General features: G+C 40.2%; 1 protein-coding gene and 1 long non-coding RNA gene across 8 annotated transcripts in view; one reads left to right on the plus strand and one right to left on the minus strand.

Moving 5' to 3' along the window:
- Window positions 1-216, plus strand: part of SLCO6A1 (solute carrier organic anion transporter family member 6A1) — an 82393-nt gene extending 82177 nt beyond the window's left edge. For 5 of the 6 annotated variants that reach the window (XM_054715033.1, XM_054715035.1, XM_028149824.2 and 2 more), the window contains one exon: window positions 42-216. The gene's annotated coding sequence lies outside the window, so the exon portion shown is untranslated. The remainder of the gene's footprint in view (window positions 1-41) is intronic. The other variant, XM_054715034.1, reaches the window with a different exon arrangement.
- The window catches only part of LOC129148851 (uncharacterized), a 60174-nt gene that overhangs the window by 26758 nt on the left and 16451 nt on the right, over window positions 1-16965 (minus strand). The window lies entirely within an intron of this gene.

The following is a 16965-nucleotide window of genomic DNA, read 5'->3' on the forward strand; positions in this document are numbered from 1 at the left end:
AAACTCTATATAACTGTTTGGCTCTTCTCTATTTGAACCAGCAGGATTGCAGAACATCTGAGGATCAGAGTGTGAAAACAGGAGTTTCTCCTTCAAAGATTCTACAAAATGTGTTGCTGTACTTCACATTCAAAAAGAAAAATCAGACATAATATTTACCTAAGTAGTATCTATAGAAATCTTTCTTCTCAGAATAAAGTATTTTCTTATGAAACATTTCTAATATGTTTTCTTATGAAACATTTATAATATGAAACATTTCTAATATATAGGATTTTAAACATTAGTTTGCAATATAGATACTTGTAGGAGAATTAAAAGTTTAATTGTTTGGGGTTACTTATATTCTTTTTTAACATTCTACTGTCTAAAAATAGTATTTGATAATTTATATAATCAGGAAATAAGGTAAAACAATAACATTCAGATCCGTTTTGAAGGTGCTGGTAATGTGTATGTATGTATAAATACATATCATCATAGAATTGATGAGACTTTATTTGTACTCTTCAAATAGCATTGTTTAAAAAACAAAACAAAAACAAGACAGAAAAGATATAATCAAAATTATACTAATTTGAGGAGTAGCATTAAGACTTTAAATCTGAATATAATGTTCTGCTACAATAGAGCATACAACAGTTCATATGTCAGAAACTAGTTCATAGAGGATTGGTAAATAGAGAAATCATGTAAATATAACTCAGACATTCCATTCATTAATACCAATTTAGTGGCTTTTGAAACAATCAGGGGAAGTTTTCTCACTATTAAAGAGAAGACCTTAGCAATAAATTATGTCTTAGGAAAAAAATAGCTAAAAATTCTACAGAAGTACTTTTCTTCTAGAATCAGTTTTGAATGATTTAATGTTATCAAGAATCTTTGTGTTTTCTACAATGTTAATGCACTTCGTGAAGCTGCAAGTACCAGTGAAGAAGCTGCAAATATGTCTAAATATCATATTTTTAATTTGTGATGAAATATCAACATTGAGAATTCATGCCCTCAGGGAGCTGCATGTCAAAGGAGGAAGGTGAGCTCCAGCATTTAAACCTACAACTGATTGACTATGCTGGGTGAAAATACTAGTGGGAATTTAGCTGTACTAAGATTTATTAAAACGGATTGTTTTTGTTAGGACAGGTTACAAAGTTGCATAGGATTATGAGTGGTTTACTTCTGCAATATTTTCTTCCTAAACCTAGTTATTTTTGGTGCTTGATTTTACCTAAAAGGGACATTTTAAAGGAATTAGTATATAATATTATAGCAGAAATGCTTATATTTTAGAATTGATGAGAGTTTATTTGTACTCTTCAAATAGCATTTTCTCCAAGGTTGTGGAATAATTTCTATGAAAATCTAGTTCCTCAAGCTTTTCCTTTTCTGGATTCTTTTTTTTATAATGGATTGAATGTTTTCTGCTTTAAATGAAGCATGTAATCTTTCTTATGTAGAATAGAAAAAGTATCAAGTTTTGATTTACTAATGGCATATAACTCCTTTTGCACTTAGTCTACTCTAATTTTTCCTATTTTATCCTATCTAATAATAGACAAATATGCAAATTGACCATACCTCTGACAAACCCACAAGCCATGCCCACAAGCCATGCCCACCATCCAATCAGAGCGGGCATGCAAATTAACCCAAACCAAGATGGCTACAGCCACAGAGAGCAAGGTTTCCTAGGTAACAGAGGAAGCCAAGCTTTCCGCCTGCCCTTTCCAGGCCTAAGCCTCCACTCAAGCTACAAAGTTTCAATTATAGAAGGTAAACAAATTCAAACAAATGGCGGCAGAATGGAGCTTGAGAGAGCAGGCCAGGGTTGCCGCCGGCAACAGGGGAAGCAAAGCTTTCCACACACCCTGGCCGGGCTCACCTGCTTAAGGCAACAAAGTTTCAATTATAACCCCAACACAATGGCTGCGGCCTCGGAGGGAGCCCCAGGCTTGGCTTGGCTCTGCTCCAGGCTACAAAGTTTCAATTGTAGAAGGAAAATAAATTCCAGATACCAGGGCCTCCGCTTGGGTTACCAGGGGGTGTGGCCGGCCTGCAAACCACCACAGGCCCCTCGCTCAGGCCGACCCACACCCCAAGGGAAACCCCACCTGATCCGGGACGCCCTTCAGGGCAAACCAGCTGGCCCCCACCCCTGTACCAGGCCTCTATCCTATCTAATAAAAGAATAATATGCAGATTGATCATCACTGCAACACACAATATAGCTGCCCCCATGTGGTCAAAGATCCTGCCCCCATGTGGACACAAGATGGCCACCACAAGATGGCCAGCAGGAGAGGGCAGTTGGGAGGCACCCAGCCTGCAAGGGAGGGCAGTTGTGAGGGACCAGCCCTGCAAGGGAGGGCAGTTGAGAGGGACCAGGACTGCAAGAAAGGGCAGTTGGAGGTGATCAACCCTGCAGGAGAGGGCAGTTAGGAGTGACCAGGCCGGCAGAGGAGGGAAGTTTGGGGCAAACAGGCTGGCAGTGGAGTGGTTAGGGGGTGATCAGGCTGGCAGGCAGGAGCGGTTAGGGCCAATCAGGAAGGCTGGCAGGCAAGCAGTTGGGAGCCAGCAGTCCTGGATTGTGAGAGGGATGTCTGACTGCCCGTTTAGGCCCGATCCGGGATCGGGCCTAAATGGGCAGTCGGACATCCCTTGAGGGGTCCCATATTGGAGAGGGTACAGGCTGGGCTGAGGGAGAACCCCCCTCCGTGCACGAATTTCGTGCACCGGGCCTCTAGTTAAGATATAATTGACATACAGCACTGTGTAAGTTTAAGGTGTACAGCATAATGACTTAACTTACATATGTTGTGAAATGATTATTACAATAAGTTTAGTTAGCAGCCACCATTTCATATAGATAAAAAAGAAAATCAATGTGTATTACCTTGTGATGAGAATCCTTAGGATCGCCTCTCTTAACTTTCAGTTACATCATACAGCAGTGTTAACTATAGTAATGTTGTACATTACATCACCAGTCCTTATCCTATATAATAAAAGGCTAATATGCAAATAGACCAAAGGGCTGAACAACTGGTCACTTTGACACGCACTCACCACCAGGGGGCAGACACTCAATGCAGGAGCTGTGCCCTGGTGGTCAGTGTGCCCCCACAGGGAGAGCACCCCTCAGCCAGAAGCCAGGCTCACAGCTGGCGAGCACAGCGGCAGTGGCAGGAGCCTCTCCCACCTCTAAGGCAGCACTAAGGATGTCCAACTGATGGGGAGCAGGCCTAAGCTATCAGTCAGACATCCCTGAGGGCTCTTGGACTCTGAGAGGGCGCAGGCTGGGCTGAGGGACGGCCCCCCCACCCCCCCCCCGAGTGCACGAATTTCATGCACTGGGCCTCTAATTTATTTTATAACAGGAAGTTTGTATATTTGAACACCTTCATCCAATTAGTCCACCCTCCAACCCCTGCCTCTGGTAACCACAAATCTGATCTCTTATTCTATTAGTTTGGGTTTAATGTTTGTTTTGTTTATTCAACATATAAGTGAGATCATGCAGTATTTGTCTTTCTCTGTCTGACTTATTTCACCGAGCATAATGCCCTCAAGGTGTCCTAATTGTTTGTTTGTCTATCTGTATATTGAGGCTAGGTGATAAATGGAATGATGACACTTAAGTGAACTTAACATGGAGTGCAAGGAACTCTGAACTGTGCATGGGGTAAACTTTACCATATGTGTCTCTGCACTACTCATAGGTTCTCAGTGTTCACTGTCCTAGCACATGCCCAGAGCATCCTAACACAGGCCCCTGTGACTTCCCATCTTAGAGGTTTCTTTCAACCTGTGAGTCAGGGAAGGCCATAAGTTTCAAAGAATTAATGCCTCCAGGAATTGCCCTCAGCCTTAAGGGAGTTGGGGAATAAATGTGAAATATTTCTTGCCCCTCAGGCAAGACAACTCTGAGGCATGATTCACCTGGTCTCCCAGAGGAGTGATAATCTGTGCCTTGGTGCACCATCTATTGGCCTCTTTGCATCATTCCCTGTCGTACTTTTCATTCCTCCTCTGGTGCGGTGCCTTTACTTTTCAAATAAACCACTTGCACTCCTTGTCTCAGGTTGTGCTTCTAGGGGAATGCAGCCTCAGAGAAGTATGATAAAGTCTTGTTTTTTTATTGTTCATCTGTTTCTTCAACCTCCTGTAATTTCTGCTTTACAAAAGCAGTTATGTGTTTCTGGTAGTATAAATGTTAATAACTCCATAGTCCTTTGAATGCTTTTTGTTCTGAAATTTTCCTTGTCAAATATTAAAATGTTGTAACCCCTTCTTCTCTTTTTAGTTGTATTTTCTTGTATATCTAAGCTTACTATTTTATTTTGACATTTTCTGAGTCTTTTATTTTTACAATATACAACACAAATCTATTACCAGATTATAGATACAAAATAATTAGCCATTTACATGGAATAAACATGAATATTTCAGGAAAACAATTTTAAATATAATAATACTAAAGGCCTGGTGCATGAAATTTGTGCACTGGGTGGGGGGAGGGTCCCTCAGCCCAGCCTGCCCCCTCTTACAGTCTGGGAGCCCTCAGGGGATCTCCTACTGACAGCTTAGGCCCAGTCCCCATGGGGAGCGGGCCTAAGCCGCAGTCTGGCCTCCCTCTGCAGGGGGCGGCCAGGCTGATCAGGGGAAGGCGCCACCCCCATCACCCCCCTGCTGCTGCCACTGCTGGCCACTGCAGCCAGCAAGGTGTTTTCATCAACATGGACTCCAGTCCCTTCACCACGAAAAAATGACAACTTTCTTTAGGCATTTTCAAGATATCTCTTTCATGGGATATGACATTTCTTTCTTTTTTATTCTCAGCTGAGAATATTTTTCCATTGATTTTTAGAGAGCGTGGGAGAGAGAGGGAAAGACAGAGGAAAACATCAATGTGAGAGGGACACTTCAATTGGTTGCCTCCTGCATGAGCCCTGACCTGGGCCTCAGCCAGGAAGGAGCTGAAAACTAGGTACATACCTTTGATCAGAATCAAACCCAGACCCTACAGTCCACAGGCCGAGGCTCTATCCACTGAGTCAAACCAGTTAGGGCAGGATATGACATTTCTTAGCCCCTCCAGCAGTGGACCTTTGTTTTTCCCTCCAGGAGTGAGGTGGAAAAACCCTAGATCACCTTCTTGGATTCTTCTTCTTCTTCTTCTTCTTCTTCTTCTTCTTCTTCTTCTTCTTCTTCTTTTCCTTTTTTTTTAAAAGTATATTTTATTGATTTTTTACAGAGAGGAAGGGAGAAGGATAGAGAGTTAGAAACATTGATAAGAGAGAAACATCAATCAGCTGCCTCCTGCACACTACCCACTGGGGATGTGCCCGCAACCAACGTACATACCCTTGACCGGAATTGAACCTGGGACCCTTCAGTCCGCAGGCCAATGCTCTATCCACTGAGCCAAACCAGTTAGGGCACCTTCTTGGATTCTTATTACCCAAATTACCAAGAACATTGTGGGTGGTGTACTGGGAGCTTAGCCAATGAGCAATCAGAAAAGGTGTTTCCTCTGCAGCTCATGTGCAGAGGCGGGACTGCTGATGCACCACGGCTGGAGCAGGCCCCCTGCCTGTGTCCACTCCAGGGCTGCCCGAGCCAGCGTGGCGGCTTGGGAAGGTCCCCCTGTCTCTGTCTTCGTCTCCACCTTGGGCTTCACCTGTGCGCGCAGCCTCCTCCTAACTGGTCATGACTGTTACAGCGTCCTGGCCTAATTTGCATATTACCTCTTTATATATATATAGATTACATGCAATAAACATTAATATTGAAAGAAAAAAAAGATTTCAAATATAATAATATTGCCAAAACTGTACTAACATAGTATAATATCGCAAAAGTTGTAGCAAATATTAACAATCTGCAAATAACAGGATTACTTCTATTATATTCTAAAATATTTTTTCCCCTCTGGCTCTATTTTTGTTCATCAGTTTATGTTGTTCATTATATTCCACAAATGAGTGAGATCATGTGATATTTACCTTTCTCTGACTGGCTTATTTTGCTTAGCATAATGCTCTCCAGGTCCATCCATGCTGTTGCAAATGGTAAGTCGTCACCGTCACCACCATCCATCTCTGTAACTATTTTCATCTTTAAAATTGGAACTCTATACCTATCCTATATAGTAAAAGGATAATATGCAAATCAACCAAACAGCGGAACGACCGGTCTCTATGATGAGCACTGACCACCAGGGTGCAAATGCTTAATGCAGGAATTGCCCCTGGTGGTCAGTGCGCCTCCACAGGGGAAGCACTGCTCCGCCAGAAGCCCTAAGCCGGGCTTATGGCTGGTGAGCACAGTGGTGGTGGTGGGAGCCTCTCCTGCCTCCATAGCAGTGTTAAGGATGTGCAACTGCCAGCTTAATGTAAAATGGGACATCCCTCAAGGGCTCCTGGTCTGCGAGGGTGTAAGCCAGGCTGAGGGACAGCACCCCCCAACCCCGAGTGCATAAATTTCATGTACCGGGCCTCTAGTAGAAAAATAATGGGCATTTTATAGAGGAGGAAACACAACTGCCTAATAATCATATGAAAAGATGTTTGACCTAATTAAGTAAGCATGAAAACACAAATTGAGAAAGATTCCATTATGCACTCATTAGAATTGCAAAAATTAAAAAGGCATGACAATATTTCTTGTAAAGGATTTGGCCAAATAGGGGCTCTCTTAGACTGCTGGAAAAAGTGGAAAAATTGTACAAGCATTATGGATAGGCGTTTAGTTTTATCTTCTAAATTGGAAGTATATACCCTGTAGCTCAGAGATTTCATTCTAGGAATATATATCTTAGAAAATTCTTACATATGCCCCAAAAGAGAAATGTTCAACATGTTTATAGATGTTCTTGGTTTGTATTAGGAAATAAAGGAAACAATATAAATATTAAGATAATGTACACATACAATGTGTTATATTTTTGTAATGGAAAGCATACTACTATGAGATGGAATAAAATTGAGGTATAGCTATCAAAATAAATAAATCTTACAAAAACATTTTTGAACAAAAAATGCCAAATTGCAGGTTAAATATAGAAATTTTTATAACATACTATTTTATTATTTATGAATATATATATCTGTAACATAAAGAAGTTTAAGGGAATAAAATATTATTATTAGCAGCAAAGCTAACATGCTGCATAGCATACATTCATTGGAAGAGAAAAACTATCTTCCCAAATTTAAAAAGAACAATAAAAATACTTCCTTCCATCTGGTAGGATGACTTTTGGTTCCATGCCTGTCCTGAAACAATAACAGTTGCAAAGTAAATAATAACAGATTGACTCAAATTTGAGCTCCTAAATTAATTAATACCAAGGGGAATATAATTGGTATAATTGGATGGTTTAATTAGGTCCTGACCTTGCAGCTGAAGATGCAACCAGCTCCCCTAGGTCCCATAAGCAGTGTGGGAGAGACATATATAATGCACAAAATTCTTTTAAGAAGAAGAAATTTATAGGAGTTAAGTGTTAGAATGACCAGGACTACAGTAGTACAGTGAGATTGATGGTAGAATGTGAATGTTGAGGGATGAGGGGTGAGATAGGGAGGGGGGACATGGAGGATAGAGAGAGAATGGGAGAAAAATTAAACTTGGCACCCTTAGAGCTGACTTATATGCTTTGATACAGAGTGTTACCATTTATTAATACACTAGCAGCCCAGTGCACTAATTGTGCACTAGTGGGGTCCCTTGGCCTGGCCTGCGGGATTGGGCTGAAACCAGCTCTCCAACATCCCCTGAGAAGTCCCAGATTGCGAGACGGCACAGGCCAGGCCGAGGGACCCTACTGGTACATGATAAGGGCTGGGGAGGGACACAGGAAGTTGGCCAGCTGGGGAGGGACTGTAGGAGGGCTCCAAGGCATGTCCGGCCCATCTCATTCAGTCCCGATCAGCCAGACCCCAGCAGCAAGCTAACTTACTGGTTGGAGCGTCTGCCCCCTGGTGGTCAGTACACTTCATAACAAGTGGTTGAGTGGTCTTAGCATATCATTAGCATATTATGCTTTGATAGGTTGAATGGATGACCGGATACTTAGCATATTAGGCTTTTATTATATAGGACTAGAGACCTGGTACACGAAATTTGTGCATGGGGGTGGGGGTGTGGGGGTGGTGTGTGTCCCTCAGCCCAGCCTGCACCGTCTCCAATCTGGTACCCCTTGAGGGATGTCTGACTGCCCATTTAGGCTGATCCTAAAAGGCCAGTCGGACATCCCTCTCACAATTCAGGACTGCTGGCTCCCAACCACTCACCTGCCTGCCTGCCTGATTGCCCTTAACGGCTTCTGCCTACCAGCCTGATCACCCCCTAACCACTCCCCTGCCAGCCGAATCGATGCCTAACTGCTCCCCTGCCAGCCTGATTGCCCCTAACTGCCCTCCCCTGCAGGCCTGGTCCCCCAACTTCTCTCCCCTACAGGCCTGGTCCCTCCCAACTAAACTAACTGCCTTCCCCTGCTGGCCTGATCACCCACAACTGCCCTCCCATGCTGGCCATCTTGTGGTGGCCATCTTGTGTCCACATGGGGGCAGCCATCTTTGACCACATGGGGGTGGCCATCTTGTGTGTTGGAGTGATGGTCAATTTGCATATTACTCTTTTACTAGATAGGATAGGTGGAATAGAAAATTTAGAAGATAAGAATTCAGTTGTGGGCATATTAATTTTGAGGTATCCATGAGGTAGTCAAATGGCTTTTCACATTGAAAATATTTATATGAAGCTCAATTGGATTCATAATTGGGGATCATCAGTATAAAAATAATTATTTATCTTTATTGGATAAAGATAAATTTTCCCAAGAAGAGAAAGCCTACTATAAACTGAGGGATTTTGAAGAACATAACATATAAGAAATGGCTAGAGGAAGAGACTAAGAAGAAATCAATATAATAAAAGGTAAGGTAAGAGAGAATATGAAGATGACGGGAGTAGTAAAAATTGTCACATGTTGCTGAGAGGTCAAAGGAGTAGGCAGTGAAAATGTCTTCTGGATTTAACCACAAAGAATAAGTTGGAAACTAGGATGAGAGAAGTTTCTGAGGAATTATAGGAGCAGAAGCTAAATGCTAATAGATTAAGAAATATGTTGGATATGAGCAATTGAACACATCAAATGTAAACAACTTCTGTAAGTGTAGCTGTGAAGAGAAGACATAAGCCAGTAGTTGGCTGAAGTCCTGAGGTTTGTTGAGGGTGGCAGATGTGGTGGTTACTGCTATTAGTGTCACGATGGTGGCATAAGCATGTTCAAAGGCTGGTGAGAAGGAGCAAGTAGGAAGAGACTGTGGTCAAAAAGCAAGAAAATAATTAATAGGCTAGATGACTCAAGGAGGGAGAGGGATAGGATGGATTCCAAACCACAGGAAGAAAGGTTAACTGAGTAAAGGGAAAAGACTTCTTCCTTGGCAACAGAAGGCACAAAGGAAAGGATGGGTGCAACTGCAAGTGCTTTATAGATGTGGTGGCTGGATGTGTAAAATTTTAGTTTGGCACCAGTGGTCTTTTGAGCTAACAGATCTGAGGCCACTTTGAAGAAATAAACAACTTAGGGACCACTAAAAAGAAATGACCTACCATGCCACGAAAAGACATGGAGGAAACTTAAATGCATATTACTGAAAGAAGATAATCTGAAAACACTACATGCTATATGACATTCTGGAAAAGGCAAAACTATGGAAACAGTAAAAAGATAATAGTTGTCAGATGCTAAGGGAGGAAGGGAGACAAAAGCAGAGAACAGATAATTCTTAGGGCAATGAAACTACTCTGTATACTATGATGATGGATGCATGTCATAACAAGTTTGTCCAAGACCGTGGAATGTACAACATCAAGAGTGAAATCATTATCAAGTAAGTGAAATCAAGTAAGTGATAATGATTTGTCAATGTAGTTTCTTCAGTGGTAACAAATGTACCACTTTTGGGGGGAGGTGTTGATAATTGAAAAGGCTATGCATGTGTAGGACTAGGAAGAGGATTTACATGGGAAGTTTCTGTATTACTTTTGCTGTGAACCTAAAACACAGCTCTAAAACATAAAATCTATTATTAAAAAATGATTGCCCCATCAGACCTTTTATCATATAACTAGAGGCCTGGTGCATGGATTCGTACGCAGGTAGGGTCCCTCAGCCTGGCCTGCACCCTCTCGCAATCCAGGACCACTTGGGGTATGTCGGACTGCTGGGGATTAATGTACTTCTTAATACTTTTTTATTCTAAAAGCATTGGAAGCAAGAGGGTGCATTTTTTTTTTTTTAAAGGAGAAATAAATTATAGGACTATCTAGGAAAACAGGATTTACTTGTTCCAGAAACTGGTACTGAAATGGGTATGCAATGTATTACTGAATTCAGTTTTCTTCTTCCTTGTCTCGAACACTAAAAGGAAACATATTGTATTTTGTTTCCATGAACTGATAAAAGGAAACTTGCCAGTTCTTATACTTTTAAAGTTTTTAAAATATTTATCTTTATTATTGCAAGTATTACAGATGCCCTCTCCTTTTCCCCCCGCTGATGCCCCCCCCTTCCCCAGGCCTTTATCACACTATTGTCTGAGTCCATAGATTATCCATATGTGCATACAAATTACTGGGTTAATCTCTTCCCACTCCCCTGCCCCCCCTTCTCTCTGAGATTCCTCAGTCTTTCATTGCCTAACATAATATGCATTATCTTTAATATCACAGGTGTGCCAAAGTTGCACAAATGCTTTTTATATCCTACTTGGTAAGCAGAATGATGGCCCCTCAAAAATGTCCACGTCCTAATCTCTCGAGCCTGTGAATATGTTGTTATGTTGCAAAGGAGAATTCAGTTTGCAGATGGAATTAATATTCTAATCAGCTGACCTTAAAATAGAGAGTTTAGCCTGGCCGACGTGGCTCAGTGGTTGAGCATCGGACTATGAACCAGGAGGTCACGGTTTGATTCCCAGTCAGGGCACATGCCCAGGTTGCGGGCTCAATCCCCAGTGTGTGGCATGCAGGAGGCAGCCAATCAATGATTCTCTCTCATCATTGATGTTTCTTTCTCTTTCTCCCTCTCTGAAATCACTAAAATATATATATATATATATATATATATATATATTTTAAAAAATAGAGAGTTTATCAAAATTAAACATAATTACAAAGATCTTGAAATGTGGAATATGGAAGCAGAAGAGTTAACTGTCAGAATGATGTGATGTGAGAAAGATTCAACTGCCCGTTTCTTGCTTTGAAGCTGGAAGGAAGAGGGCAACAAGCCAAGGAATGCCAAATGCTGACACTTTGATTTTAATTTTGGATTTCTGAACTTCACAACTATAAGGTAATACATTTGTGTTATTTTAAGTTACTAGTATGTGGTAATTTGGTATAGCAGCAATAAGAAACTAATACATCTATCATATTAGTCCTCAGAAACTTGTAGGAATGGCATTGTCACAGAAATAATATTCATCAAATATTCCCTCTCCTCACATTTTCCAATCCTTTTGATGTTAGATGTTACTCATTCTAGTCACGGAAATGTGAGCAGAAGTGAAATGGGTCACCTTCAGATCAAGATTCTTTTTTTCTGCTGTGTCCATAGAGTTCAAATGGTACAACAACAAGATGGTAACTCCTCAGTCAGCCGAGGCCCCTGAGTGACTATGTATAGCATAGCAAACACACTCAAATCCTCATTGAACATTGATCTAGAAATAAAATTTTTATTAAGCCACCACAATTCGAGTGGTAATTTGTTATTGCAATGGGACATAGTTTACCATAAAAAATAAGGATACCAAATAATAGCTTAGTAAAAATATTTCTATCACAAACTAAGTTTCTCTAATTTCTAGAGTTCTGGCTTGAAGATAGAGTTTATGGAATTTAGATTTTATGGCTAACATTACGCTTAGTCTGTTACATCCCATCTGCACTTTTAGCACATAATATTTACAATTCTAAATTGTGCTCTGTGACTAGTGCCTGAAATGAAAACTGTATCTTGTACAGTCATACACCTTTATGAACAATGGTCAGTAGCAGATACAGTTAAACCAGTCAAGAAAGAGGTTCTCTTATTTTTCCTTAGAGTAACCTCACCTCCTCATGAAAGTGCCTGGGGCAGAGTCTACAGTAATGGCTGGCAAGAAGCCAATATTTTCTCAAAGAGCTTCAAGCCTCTTGTATGCCCGAACAAATACTTCTTTGGTAGCTACCTGCCAAATAACGAAATTTATGATTTTATCGTGGCCTAGTGGTTTTTAATGGCAAGTTGTTGCCATTTGACCCAATTATAGAACGTGTCAATCTGTTATATAAACGCACCAAAGTTGGTCCCTAAGTTGTTTATTTCTTCATAGTGGACTCTGAGATCTGTTAGCTCAAAAGACCACTGGTGCCAAACTTTGATTTTTACACATCCAATTGTTTTCAACATAGCCCAAATAAACAGGTTTTTAGCCATTTTGTGTGTCATAGGAAACTGTTTTGCCTATCATAGGAAACTGTGCCCAACATTGCTATCTACAGATAAAATAAACCCTGTAGCTATCCAAGACCCCAAACTGCTACTGACCTTTCAGAGCTCCCTGACCCAGAGTCCCTGCTCATCTGCTGCATGACATCACCTGGACATGCAAGCCCCTCTCTCCGTCTCCTCTCCACCAGCGTTCCCTGGCCCTCCTCCCCTTCTGGATATTGCGTCTCATCTTCTCCCTTTTGCTATAGCTCCTCATGGCATTGAGCTGTGAGGGATTTCTCCCACATGCAAACTTGTCAGAGGGTTGCCCAAATAAATCTCATCTGTGCTACTGCTATCTCATGGTCATGGTCATATCTTTTTCTTTGATCAGCCCTGAAATTCCATGAAGATACTACAGAATCTTATAGAATGTCTGATTTTATCTATCATTGCTGGGCCCACTAAATGTTAATTGCCAAAAGTACTTCCAAGTAGCTGAGAGAACTCAACTAAGTAGGATTAGTTAATATTACCCATTCGGATGGTGGCAAAAAACACCCCCAAACCCTAGGGTTTTACTTTGATGTAGTTACATACTAAGAGATACTTTTCTTTCTTAAATTTATTTGGCAATAGGTTAAAATGTTTTGTAAACCTTTATTCTGGTTTAGAACAATTTCATTAAGAAATATAACCACACCTAGCCAGTTTGGTTTAGTGGTTGAGCTTTGACCTATAAACCAGAAGGTCGAGGTGTGAGGGCACATTTCTGCGTTTCGGCTTGGTTTCCAGTGGGGAGCATGCAGGAGGCAGCCAGTCAATGATTCTCTCTCATCATTGATGTTTCTATCTCTCCCTCTCCATTTCTCTTCCTCTCTGAAATCAATAAAAATATATTTAAAAAGAAAAAATATATAACCACTATTTTCAGGGATCTTATGAGCACATTATAACTCAGTGATTAAAACCATAGACTTTGACTGTTTTTACGGGATACACATAAACACCCAAAATCTTAAAATTATTTACTAATTAAAGGCATATAAGAGAATAGCATTTAAAGTACACCATTGTGAAGAAACATACCTAGAATGAGTGAGCAATATTCAAGGGTCTTTTTTCCCCCCAATTTATCTTTATTGTTGAATAGACTTTGACTTTGAGAGACCAGTGTTTGAATGCATTTTGTCAATTGTGTAACTTTGGACAGTTATCTCTAAGCTACTATTCTCATTTGAAAAAATAGGAATAATAATTGTATAGAAACATGGGTCTTCATTATTTATTACTATGTGGCAAACGAATCCAAAACTTAGTAGCTTAAAACAACATATATGATCCAGTTTCTGTGGGTCAGGATCCTGGGTACAGTTTACCTGGGTTCCATCGCTCAGGATCTCACAGGGCTGGTATCAGTGTGTCCTCTGTGGCTGCAGTCATCTCAAGGCTTACATATAGAAGAATCTGCTTTTAGGCTCAATCATATGAGAGTTGCATGGCTGTTGGTAGGATTCATTTTCTCAAGGGATTTCTCAAAGTGGCTTTGACCAGAGGCCACTCTCAGTTGCCTGTGGGCCTTGCCATATGGGCTCACATCGTGGAACTTGCTTCATCAGCGTAGCAAGTAAGGAGACGCAGAGAGTAAATGTAAACAAGATGTAAGTCACAGTCTTCTATAGCCTAGTCTCAGTACTGATATATCAACACATTTTAAAAAACTAAACTACAGCTTTATTTAGAATTCACCAGTTTTTCTACCACTGTTCTTGTTCCAGGATGTGACATCTAGGAGGTGACATTGCATTTAGTTGTCTTGTCTCCTTGATCTGTAATCATTCCTCTTTCCTTGTGTTTCATGATCTTAACATTTTTCAGAACGATAGTTATTCTGTAGAATGTCCCTCAATTAGGTCTGCAAAAATAGTGCAAGGAAGTTCCATATACCCTTTATGTGAAGTGAAACCTATATGACAGTACCAGTTTTGAATTATTCTTTTTTTTTTTTCATTTTTTTATTAAGATATTATATGTGTACATATCTTACCATTGCCCCCCACCCCACTCCCATACATGCCCTCACCACCCAGTGTTTTGCATCCAGTGGTTATGCTTATATGCATGCATACAAGTCCTTCAGTTGATCTCTTATCTCCCCAACATCTCCCTAACCTTCCCGCTGTAATTTGACAGTCTGTTTGATGCTTTACTGTCTCTGTAGCTATCTTTTTGTTCAAGTTTATAATGTTCTTTATTATCCATAAATGAGTGGGATCATGTGGTATTTTTCTTTCATTGACTGGCTTATTTCACTTAGCATAATGTTCTCCAGTTGCATCCAGGTTGCTGCAAATGGTAAGAATTCCTTCTTTTTATGGCAGCATAGTGTTCCATTGTGTAGATGTACCACAGTTTTCTGATCCAGTCATCTGCTGATGGGCACCTAGGCTGTTTCCAGATCTTAGCTATTATAAATTGTGCTGCTATGAACATAGGGGTGCATATATCCTTTCTGATTGGTGTTTCCAGTTTCTTAGGATATATTCCCAGGAGTAGGAATACTGGGTCAAATGGGAGTTCCATTTTTAGTTTTTTTGAGGAAACTCCATACTGTTCTCCACAGTGGCTGCACCAGTCTGCATTCCCACCAGCAGTGCACGAGTGTTCCTTTTTCTCCGCATCCTCGCCAACACTTGTCGTTTGTTGATTTGTTGATAATAGCCATTCTGACAGGTGTGAGATGGTACCACATTGTCATTTTGATTTGCATATCTTGGATAATTAGTGATGTTGAGCATGTTTTCATGTGTCTCTTGGCCTTCCTTCTGTCTTCTTTCGAAAAGATTATATTTAGGTCCGTTGCCCATTTTTATTGGATCATTTATCTTCCTTTTATTAAATTGTATAAGTTGCCTGTAGATTTGGAGATTAAACCTTTATCAGTGATAGCATTTGCAAATATGTTCTCCCATACAGTGGGCTTTCTTGTTGTTTTGTTGATGGTTTCTTTTGCTGTGAAAAAGCCTTTTATTTTGATGTAGTCCCATTTGTTTATTTTCTCTTTAGCTTCCATTGCCCTAGGAGCAGTATCAGTGAAGAAGTTCTTTCGGCATATGTCTGAGATTTTGCTGCCTGTGGATTCTTCTAGTATTTTTATGGTTTCCCGTCTTATGTTTAAGTCCTGTATCCATTTTGAGTTTATTTTTATGTATGGTGTAAGTTGGTGATCTAGTTTCATTTTTTTTTTGCATGTATCTGTCCAATTTTTCCAACACCATTTATTGAAGAGACTGTCTTGACTCCATTGTATGTTCATGCCTCCTTTGTCAAATATTAATTGAGCATAGTGGTTTGGGTTGATATCTGGATTCTCTATTCTGTTCCATTGATCTATATGTCTGTTCTTGTGCCAGTACAAGGCTGTTTTGAGAACAGTGGCTTTGAAATCTGGTATTGGGATCCCTCCTACTTTATTCTTCTTTCTCAGGATTGCTGTGGCTATTCAGGGTCTTTTTTTATTCCAGATGAATTTTTGGAGTGTTCTTTCTAGGTCTGTGAAATATGCCCTTGGTATTTTAGTGGGGAGTGCAATGAATCTATATATTGCTTTGGGTTGTATGGACATTTTAATGATGTTGATTCTACCAATCCCTGAACATGGTATGTTCTTCCATCTGCTTACGTCTCCCTCTATCTCTTTTTTCAGTATCCTGTAGTTTTCCATGTATAGGTCTTTTACCTCCTTGGTTAAGTTTATTCCCAGGTATCTTAATTTTTTTGGTGCAATGGTAAATGGGATTGCTTTTTTAGTCTCTCTTTCTGTAAGTTCACTATTGGTGTATAGAAATGCCATAGATATCTTGGCATTAATTTTGTATCCTGCTACATTGCCGAATTCATTTATTAAGTCTGTTAGTTTTTTGATGGAGTCTTTTGGTTTTTTTTATGTACAATATCATGTCATCTGCAAATAAGGACAGCTTTACTTCTTCTTTTCCAATTTGGATGCCTTTTATTTCTTCTTCTTGTCTGATTGCAATGGCTAATACTTCCAGTACTATGTCAAACAGGAGTGGTGAGAGTGGGCATCCCTGTCTTGTTCCTGTTCTTAGGGAAAATGGTTTTAGTTTTTGCCCATTGAGTATGATGTTAGCTGTGGGTTTATCATGTATAGCTTTTATTATGTTGAGGTATGATCCTTCTATTTCCACCTTGTTGAGAGTTTTTATCAAGAAAGGGTATTGGGTTTTGTCAAATGCTTTTTTCTGCATCAATTGATATGATTATGTGATTTTTATCTCTCAATTTGTTTATGTGATGAATCATGTTTATTGATTTGTGGATATTGTACCATCGTTGCATTCCTGGGATAAATCCTACTTGGTCATGGTATATGATCTTTCTGATGTACTGCTGGATCCGATTTGCTAGAATTTTGTTGAGGATTTTGGCATCTATGTTCATGAAGGATA

The sequence above is a fragment of the Eptesicus fuscus genome, chromosome 4, assembly GCF_027574615.1.
Source record: "Eptesicus fuscus isolate TK198812 chromosome 4, DD_ASM_mEF_20220401, whole genome shotgun sequence".
Classification (NCBI taxonomy): Eukaryota; Metazoa; Chordata; class Mammalia; order Chiroptera; family Vespertilionidae; genus Eptesicus; species Eptesicus fuscus.